Consider the following 10,640-nt stretch of genomic DNA (forward strand, 5'->3'; position numbering starts at 1 on the left):
CCTTTAAAAAAAAAATCTAATAGCACCATTGTAGCTAATGGTACATGAACAGCCAGCTTTATTTAAAAAAAAAAAATTCTTTCTCTCTTTATTCATTTGGCTGTGTCGGGTCTTAGCTGAGGCATTCAGGATCTTTAGCTGTGACGTGGACTCCTAGTTGTGGCATGTGGAATCTGGTTGCCTGACCTGGGATTGAACCCAGGCCCCCTGCGCTGGGAGCAAGGAGTCTTAGCCACTGGACCACCTGGGAAGTCCCTCAGCCTTATCTTTATACAAAGCCCTGAAGACCCTCAGCATAGGACCAATGGAGCTCTCAGGGGAAGAGGCATTTAACCTTTTTGAGGCATCACAAACGAGGCCGCAATGTAAACCATGGAACAGGTGCCATTTCCCACGTGTTTCTAGAGTGGCATTGGCGGGTCAAAAGAGAGTGCACATTTGTCATTTTGATTGGCATGACCACATTGCCCTCCAAAGAGCTTGTGCCAATTCATCCTCCCTGGCATGGTGCCTGTTCCCTACACTGTCTGGCTTCATTGGTTTTTGATGTGGCTTAGGGAGAAGCCACTTATCTTGGGTCCAGACACTTTGATTTCTGTCCTGGTGGTATATTACAATGACTCTACACAGTCCAGGAGATTTGGGTTTGAACCCCAACTCAGCCGCTAACTGCTGTGTGACTCATTCAAGTTATTGGCCTATCTGAGACTCAGTGTTTGCATCTGTCAAATGGAAATAATGTCTTCAGTTGAATCTCAGCTTCCTTTAAAGTCAAGTCCCAAAGTATAAAGGCAAAATTTATTATTTCTGCCCTAATTTGTTGAGCCCATACATGATATAATTTCATCCTAATTTATAGGGTCATTGTGGGAATGTAAAGAACTGCTGTTACCAGAGTACCTGGCACATCGTCGATGCTTGATGATAATAGTATTATTTCACAAAATTGCAAAACTATCTTTCTAAGGCTTGGTTTCTGAACCAGCAGCTGACATGGGGCTGCCAGAGAGATGCTAAAGGGCACGAATATGTTTTGGAACTATTGCAAGGGCTCCAGATATGGGGGTTAAACTTTACTGGGGCTCCAGAAGCCTCACCAGGCACCTCCTACTGGAAACTTTCTTGACTTCTGTCCTTTGTGTTTCAGTGCTGTGTTAGCTCACTGGGAGACCATCTTCTCCCAACCATTGCTGGTGAATGAACAGGAGCTGAGCTCTCAGCCAACTGGGGAGATGGGCCAATGGGAGAGACCCCACTCCTGCCCATATTAGGTCAGTGGTATACAAGTGGAGGGTACAGTGAACTGTCTCTTAGTGACAGAAAAATCCCCGGCTCTCTCTCTTAAAAAAAAAAATATATATATATATATATTTATTTATTTATTTATTTGGCCATGCCGGGTCTTAGTTGAGGCACATGGAATCTTGAGATGCAGCATGTAAACTCTTAGTTGCAGCATGTGGGATCTAGTTCCTTGCATTAGGAACTCAGGCCCCCTGCATTGGAAGCATGGAATCTTAGCCACTGGACTACCAGGGAAGTCCTCCCAGCCCTCTCTGAACTCTTGTCTCCTATTGAACTAGAAAATGAGGACTTTGGATTGGTTGATTCTTTAGAAAAGGCACTAGATTTGGTGTCCCAAGGCTTGGGTGCACAGACTATCTTTAATATTAATCTAGTGCGTAATCACTGGGACTCAGTGTTCTCATCTGTAAAATGGGAATACAAATTAAACCACTGAACCATTATAAATTGAGGCCTTCCTCTCATGGAGCTTGCTTTGTAATGGGGGAGAAACAGATAAGAAAAAAAAATGTATACATAAAGTATGAGGAGGTCATGAAAACCATGAAGGAGAATGAACTAGGGTAGAGGGAAGGAAGGTGGCTAGGGTGGTCAGAGAAGACCTTTGTGTCCAGGTGACATTTGAGTGAGACCTGCAGGGGGTGAGTGAGTGTATGCATTCTTGGGAAGAGCATTTCGGGTAGAAAGAATAGCAAGTACAGAAGTCCTGGAGTGGAAGCTAGCCCGGCATGTTTGAGGGACAGGAAGGAGAAGTAGGTGAGGTATGAGGAGGACGCAGGCCAGACCTGAGTGGGCCTCATCTCTGGCTTTTACGTCAGTGATGTGAGAAGCCACTGGGAGGTCTTGAGCAGGGGAGAGACATGATCTGACCTATATCTCAGGATGGTCATTACCTATTGTGGATGGTGACTGCAGCCATGAAATTAAAAGATGCGTGCTCCTTGGAAGAAAAACTATGACAAACCTAGACAGCATATTAAAAAGCAGAGACATCACTTTGCCAGCAAAAGTCCGTCTCATCAAAGCTGTGCTTTTTCCAGGAGTCGTGTACGAATGTGAGAGTTGGACCATAAAGAAGGCTGAGCGTCAAAGAATTGCTGCATTTGAACTGCGGTGTTAGAGAAGACTCTTGAGAGTCCCTTGTACTACAAGGAGATCAAACCAGTCAATCCTACAAAATCAATCCTGAATATTCATTGGAAGGACTGATGCTGAAACTTGAATTGTTTGGCCACCTGATGTGAAGAGCTGACTCACTGGAAAAGACCCTGATTCTAGGAAAGACTGAGGGCAGGAGGAGAAGGGGACGCCAGAGGATGAGATGGTTGGATGGCATCACCAATTCAATGGTCATGAGTTTAAGCAAGCTCCAGGAGATGGTGAAGGACAGGGAAGCTTGGCGTGCTACAGTCCATGGGATTGCAAAGAGTCAGACACAACTGAGCTACTGAACAACAACATAACAAGTAACCCAAAATATAGTCTTTTCAAGCATCAGTAATCATATATTCTCTCTCACAGTTTCTTTGTGGGTCAACAATTTGGGAGCAACTTGGCTGAGAAGTTCAGTTCTGATCTCTCGTAAGGTTGCAAGAAGATATTGGTCAGGGCTGCATTCGCCTGAAGGCTTGCCTGTGGTCGGAGGGTCCATCTCTTATATGACCCACTCCCGTGACTGGCAAGTTGGGGTTGGCTGTTGGTGGCTCAGCTCCTCTCCGCAGGCTGGCTTGGCTGTCTTCACAGCGTTGTGGCTTGCTTTCCTCTGAGAGAATGATTCAAGAGGCCTAGACAAAAGCTGCAGTGTCTTTTATGACTTAGCTTCAGAACTCATTCACTGTCCCCTCTACCATTTTTATTGGTCCATGGGCCAACCCTATTCCATGAGACTGCACAGGCCATAAATACAAGGAGGTGAGGATCTCCGTAGGCCACCTTGAGACTGACTGCCACAAGGTTTTGGTTTTGTTTTAATTAACATATGGTAAAATTATTTTTTTTTTTTTGGTTTATAGTTCTATGAATTTTAACACGTGCACATTTGCGTAACCACCACCACAAACAGGATACAGAACAGTTCCATCACCTCTCAAAAAGCCCTCCAGTTTCCGTTTGTAGTGAGATACTCTCCCCACTCTTAACCTGCGGTAACCACTGATCTATCGCCATTGTTTTGACTTTGAGAATGTCACAAATGCCGTCATGCAGTACAACCTCTGAAACTGGCTTCTTTCGCCCACAATAATGTCCGTGAGAGTCATCTAGGATTACAGGTTGTTGTTTAGTTAATAAGCCATGTCCAACTCTCTTGCAACCCTGTAGACCATAGTCAGCTAGGGTGCTCTGTCTGTGGAATTTCCCAGGCAAAAATATTGGAGTGGGTTGCCATTTCCTTCTCCTGGGGCTCTTCCCAACCCAAGGACTGAACCTGTGTCTCCTGCGTTAGCAGGCAGATTCTTTATCACTGAACCAGCCGGGAAGCCTATTTGCATCAAATAGCTCGTTGCTTTGCATTGCTGAGCTTTGTGAGGATATACCACAGTTTCTTTACTGATTTATCCGAGGAAGGGTGATTTCCAGTTGGGGAGTGGATTATAAATGAAGTGCTGTAAACATTCGTGCGCCGTACTCCTTCTCCCATCCTTCCGCTATGCTGACCTTTTGATGCTGCACCATAGGTCTCATGGACCATGTTTATTTTTTTCTGTTGTTCAGATTGCATAATTTCTATTGATCTGTCCTCAAGTTCACAGATTGTGCTAGCTCCATTCTACTGTTTAGCCTATCCACTGAGCTTTTTTTAAAAAAAGATTGATTTAATTAACTAATTTTATTTTCGGCTGTGGTTGGTCTTTATTTCTGCATGTGGGCTTTCTATAGTTGCATAGAGTGTTGGCTACTCTGACTTCTCTTGCTGTGGAGCTCAGGCTCTAGGCTGGCAGGCCTCAGTAGTTGCAGCTTAAGGGCTCAGTAGTTGCAGCTCTGAGGTGAACACGACTGAGCGAATTCACTTTTACTTTCACTTTTCACTTTCACGCATTGGAGAAGGAAATGGCAACCCACTCCAGTGTTCTTGCCTGGAGAATCCCAGGGACGGGGGAGCCTGGTGGGCTGCCATCTATGGGGTTGCACAGAGTCGGACACGACTGAAACGACTTAGCAGCAGCAACAGCAGCTTTAGAGCACAGGCTCAAAAGTTGTGGCTCACGAGCTTAGTTGCTCCACAGCATGTGGGATCCTCCCAGACTAGGGATCAAACCCATGTTCCCTGCATTGGCAGGTGGATTCTTAACCACTGGACCACCAGGTAAGCCCTCCATTGAGTTTTTAATATCAGTTATTGTATGTTCCACTTCTAAAATTTCCATTTGAGATATTCTGTTATGAAAAGTTAAAGAAAGCTAAAATCTTTTTTTTTAAATTGTGGTAAAGCATACATAAGATTTACCACTTTAACCAAGTTTAACTATACAGTTCAGGGCGTTATGCATACTCACATTGTTGTATAACTGTCACCAGTCACCCATCACCAGAACTTTTTCTTCTTTCTGAATTAAAACTCCATACCCATTAAACATTAACTCCCCATTTTCTCCTTGGGGTATTTTTGTAACAGCTGCTTAAAGGTCTTTAGATCATTCCAGCGTCTTGCTGTCGGCATCTTTTCATCGACTTTCCCATGCTAGTAGACATTTTCTACTTCTTTGTATTGCAGGTAGTTTGTCCTGGACGTTTTGATTATTATGTTCAGTTCAGTTCAGTTGCTCAGTCATGTCCGACTCTTTGCGACCTCATGAATCACAGCACACCAGGCCTCCCTGTCCTATGTTAATAGCCTTTAATCTCACTTAAATCGCACAGAGAATATCGATAGTTATGTCTTAGCAGGCAACTGGCAAAGTGGGTTCAGCTCCTGCCTTCTGTGGGTTTTGGTTCCGATGTCAGTCCTGTTTTCAAACTCTCTTTGGTGCCGTGTGAATCTGCTCTATGTGTGGGCCACTTATGGGCTTTCAGAACTTGGGTCTCGAGCAGCCTCGCTCATGCTCAAAGTCTGTGCGGAGCTGTTTAAGTGAGGTCCACTCATGTACAGCTAGTGGGTGAGACCAGAAGTTCACAGTTAACTTTATGGGGTCACTATTCCAAAATCCCACCTCCCTGCTCTCCCCCTGGGACTTTCTGGCTCCCTGGGGCTTTATTTACCCAACTCTGACACGCATTTCCCATGACTGCGCTCAAGTAGGGGACATATCAGTAGTGGTTCACCCCACTCTGGACCACAGCTCCTCCAGTTAGAGAGGAAGTTTTCCTTCCTCATTGTTTGAGGCTCCCGGAGGCACCTGCCACCACCTGTGCCACCACGGATGGCCTGGGGAGGAGGACACACGAGAACGGCGGAAAGGATAAAAATAAGGATCTCGCTGAGCCCTCATCCTGGTCCTTCTGAGTGCATTGAGACAGCACAAGGAATACCAGAGGGAAAAAACAAAACACGTGGGGGCTTCCCTGGTGGTCCAGTTGCTAACGCTTGGAGCTCCCAATGCAGGGGACCCGGGTTCGAACCCTGGTCAGGGAACTAGATCTTACATGTCATAACTAAGACCTGGCGCAGCCAAATAAATAAAAATAAAATTAAAAAAAGTACATACACCTCAGTTGAAAAAAAAAACACATAAACTCACTGCCGGATTGGTGATCCTTGAATTGCTCTCTTCCCCAATCTGCCTTCTACTGCTGACTTCTCTGAACTCTCAAGAGCTGCTTGTTGTCCCTGTCCAGCGTGTGGAGCTGCATTCAGCAGCAGAGGCAGGGTGGAGACTGTTTCTCCATCTTGCCAGAAGTGGAAGGACCACTTCAGGTTTTGCATCAGTCTCCCGGCTGTCAAATGGACAATGGACGGATGGGGGCCAGATTGGAAGCAAGGAGGCATGTGAGGATATCTGGGGAAGCTTCACAGAGAGAGAGAGGTGGCTGTTTTCAAAAGGGTAGGTTAGGAGCAGAGCATTTGGGGAAGAAGGATTGGCACGAGCAGTGTCTTGGGAGGTCAGAAGAGCAGACTGGAAAGTCTGGGGTGAGGATATAAGGCTGGGGCAGGATAAAGATTGGACACCTTGGAGAGAAGGCTGGGGACCAGGCTGGGACTGTGTGTTGGGAGGTGTGTGGTTTGATTTCTGATTTCTGTGGGTCAAAGAAAAAGACATATGTCTTTCACACAAATGTTTTCCACTGGTGTGCAAGGAGGGGAATCCCCCACCCTCACACTTGGACAGGATGTGGGGATGCTCGTGGGAGATCGAGGCTATGGCAGGGAAAGGTGGCATCAGGGCTGAAAAGGCTCAGTTCCTGTGCAGAAAGAAGGGCATGGCTTTATAGCTTGGAAGGGGAATGCCATATTGCTGCAGTCTATCTTCAGTCCGATAATCTATAAGAGGAGCCAAGGGTATCTGCTTCTGTATCCCAGATAATAAACCTAACATTTCCCAAGGCTTTCTGTAAGTTAGCTGGGGGAGGTGGGAGAGGATGGGGGACCAAGTGTTTAGAGATAGGAGTGACAAAGAGCTTTTGCTATATCTTCTTTCGTATGTTTAAAAATTTTGAACCTTGGGTACTAGTTATCTGTTTGTGTGAATGAATGAACCCTGAAACTCAGCAGGTGAAAACAATAAGCATTTATCGCCTCACCCAATTTCTAAGAGACAGGAATCTGGCATCAGCTTAGCTGAGTGGTTCTGGCTCATGAAGTTATAGTTAAGAAATCATCCTTAGCTGTAGTTGTCTGAAGGCCTGATCAAGGCTGGAGAGTCTCCTTCCAAGATGGGGCATTCACATGGCTGCAGAAAGGAGGCCTCAGTTCCTCACTGACTGGTGGCAGGAGGCTTTAGTTATTCCCCATGTAGGTATTTCCATGAGGCTACTTTTTTTTTTTTTTGATCAATTTCTATTGGAGTATAGTTGCTTTACAATGTTGCGTTAGTTTCTACTATACAGCAAAGTGAATCAGCCATCCATATACGTATATCCCCTCTTTTTCAGATTCCCTTCCCATATAGTCACTACAGAGTACTGAGTAGAGTTCCCTGAGCTGTACAGTAGATTCTCGTTAGTTACCATTTTATACATAGTAGTGAGCATATGTCAGTCCCGATTTCCCAATACATCCCTCCCCACTTTCCCTTCTTGGTGTCCATACTGTTGTTCTCTGTGTCTGTGTCTCTATTTCTGCTTTTCAAATAAGATCATCTGTACCATCTTTCTTCCCTGGTAGCTCAGATGGTAAAGAATCCGCCTGCAACATGGGAAACCTGGGTTCGATCTCTGGGTGGGGAAGATCCCCTGGAGAAGGGAATGGCAACCCAATCCAGTATTCTTTCCTGGATAATCCCATGGACAGAGGGGCCTGGTGGGCTACAGTCCATGGGATTGCAAAGAGTCAGACATGACTGAGCAACTAAGCACAGCATATTGGTTAAATCAGCCACGAGCCCACTCAGATTCAAGGAAAGAAGACATAGATTCTCCCTCTCCATGGGAGAAATGTTAAGGAATCTGAAGCAATTTTTTAAAAAACTGCCATAATTAGTTTTATAATTTTAAAATATATTTTAAATAAAGAATGGGTATAAAGCATTGAGGCTTCATTTCCTGAGACAATCAGTTGAGACCACCTAGCTGCTACATCCCAGACTCTTAGGTCCTTTATCTTTTTGAGCCCAAGCATCTCAGGGAAACTAAGATACCTTGGCTGTTACAACTTATAGTTCTTTTTTTCCTTTTCAGTATCTGGAACCAAGCCCTTTATGCAAATATTTATGTCTGGATTTATTTGTTCCCCATGCCTTGTTCCAAAAAGGATTTGAGGAAGCTTACCAGAATTCATACAGCATAATCATATGATTAAAATATATAAATAGATCAAGAAACCAAGGTAAAGGGAAGGAAAGGTTGAAACAGTAAGTTGAGATCAGAGGGGAAGTTAGTTCTTGACAATACATGCTGTAGTCTTAAGTAAATATTTGGCATTGCAGGGCTGGAAAGGATTATATATGCTATCTGATCCCAGTCAGCTCTTGCAATCTCTTTCCAGCACCTGCACTAAACGTTAGTGTGCACGTCTCCAGTGATGGGGAACTCACTACATTGCAAGGAAACTACAACTATCAGAAACTGTAGACTCAGGAGCCACAAACTCACATGCTTCCAAAGGCCAGGAAGTCGAAGTAAATAAATGGGATTTCCCTGGCAATACAGTGGGTAAGACTCTGTGCTTCCAGTACAGAGGGTCCAGGTTCGATCCCTGGTCGGGGAACTAAGATCCCACATGTCATGCGGCACTGCCAAAGAAAGTTTTTTAAGAATGAGGTAGGTCTGCAAGGGACCAGGGAGCCAGTGGCAAAGTGGAATGCACACATTCTGTTTAACAGGGGCTGTTGCTACTGCCCCCAGCCTATTATTGCCATGTGGGAACCCAGACAGTGTGGCCGAGTCTTAGGAATCTTTTTTTTTTTTTTTTTTTGGCCACAAGCCTCATGACTTGTGGGATGTTAGTTCCCAGACCAGGGATGGAACCTAGGGCCTTGGCCGTGAGAGAGAGTCCTAACCACTGGACCAGCAGGGAATTCCTTGGATATTTCAAGAGAAGCTGAAAATTCCAACTGATAGGAGAAATCTGCTAGTTTTTAAATGTTGGCAATTGAGTCTCTAGTTTTCTAAATTTTTATTAGTACAAATAAAATAAAAGTCTTCACTGCTGTGAAGACTTTGTAGTTGCGGAAAGCAGGGCCACTCCCTAGATGTGGTGTGCAGGCATCTCGTTGCAGTGGCCTCCCTTGTTGCAGAGCATGGACTCTGCATGTGGGCAGAGGGCATGTGGGCTTCAGTAGTGGCAGCACATGGGCTCAGCAGCTGTGGCTTCACGGCTCTAGAGCACAGGTTCAGTAACTGAGGCGCACGACCTTACTTGCTCCACAGCATGTGGGATCTTCCCAGATCAAGGATCCAATCCATGTCGCCTGTATTGCCAGGCGGACTCTTTGCCACTGAGCCACCAGGGAAGCCCTCTCTGTTTTTAAAATATGTAGCAGCCCAGATAAAACACAACTGTAGTCAGGTGCTTCCCCAGTCCACCAGTTTGTGGGCCCAGAGACACCAAAGTCATGGGCTTTGAAACTGGATTAGAACAGACTCACTCTGACTCTGCCTCTTACTGGGTAACGATTTGGAATCTCAGTTCTCATCTGTGAAATGGAGATCATAATAGTTTCCACCTCCTAAAGATGTAGATATGGGAAAAGATAGGCTGTAAAGTATTTACAACAGTGCCGGGCATAAGGAAACACCAAATAAATAAATAAATAATTTATAGTAAGTGAAAGTCACTCAGTGGTGTCCGACTCTTTGCAACCCCATGGACTATACAGTCCATGGAATTCTCCAGGCCAGAACACTGGAGTGGGTAACCTTTCCCTTCTCTCCAGGGGATCTTCCCAACCTAGGGATAAACAGAAAATAGAAACAAATATTTTAAAATGAATACGCAGTGCTAAATAAATGCAATAAATAAATAAATTGTTATGAAGGCCTCTCTTGGGCTTCTATAAACTGTTCCTAGCTCTGCCTGTGAAGGTAATTTTTGATAAGGATGGTTAAGGTAAGTTCCAAGGTTTTAAAGGAGGTGTGTGTGCATGCTAAGTTGCTTCAGTTGTGTCTGACTCTCTGCTACACTGTGGGCTGTAGCCCACCAGTTTCCTCTTTCATGGGATCCTCCAGGCAGGAATATTGGAGTCGGCTGCCATTCCCTCCTCCAGAGGATCCTCCTGACCCAGGAATCAAACCTGCTATCTCTTATGCCTCCTGCATTGGTAGGCGGGTTCTTTACCACTAGCGCCACCTAGGAGACCCTTTAAAGGGGGGACTTTGGTTTTAATTGTTAGAAGTGCAGTTCACCTTTTCCTCTTCTTAGGTGTCAGCACATATGGTAAAGAATCTGCCTGCAATACAGGAGACCCAGGTTCGATTCCTAGATTGGGAAGATCCCCTGCAGAAGACAGTGGCTACCCACTCCAGTATTCTTGCCTGGAGAAGTCAATGGACAGAGGAGCCCGGTGGGCTACAGTCCATGGGTCTCAAAGAATTGGACACAACTGAATGACTAGCACTTACTTACTTACTTGGTTTTAATTGTTAGAAGTACAGTTCACGTTCTCCTCTTAGGTGCCAGCACATATAACGTTTCCCTTTGTGCAAGACCGAGACAAAACTGAGCTGAAAGAGGAAGCTTGCAGGATCCTATTTTGGAGTGGAATGGGGGTGGGTGAGGGGTGATGAACAGAGGTCTGTCATGT

The sequence above is a fragment of the Capra hircus genome, chromosome 13 (assembly GCF_001704415.2).
Source record: "Capra hircus breed San Clemente chromosome 13, ASM170441v1, whole genome shotgun sequence".
In the NCBI taxonomy this organism is placed as follows: domain Eukaryota; kingdom Metazoa; phylum Chordata; class Mammalia; order Artiodactyla; family Bovidae; genus Capra; species Capra hircus.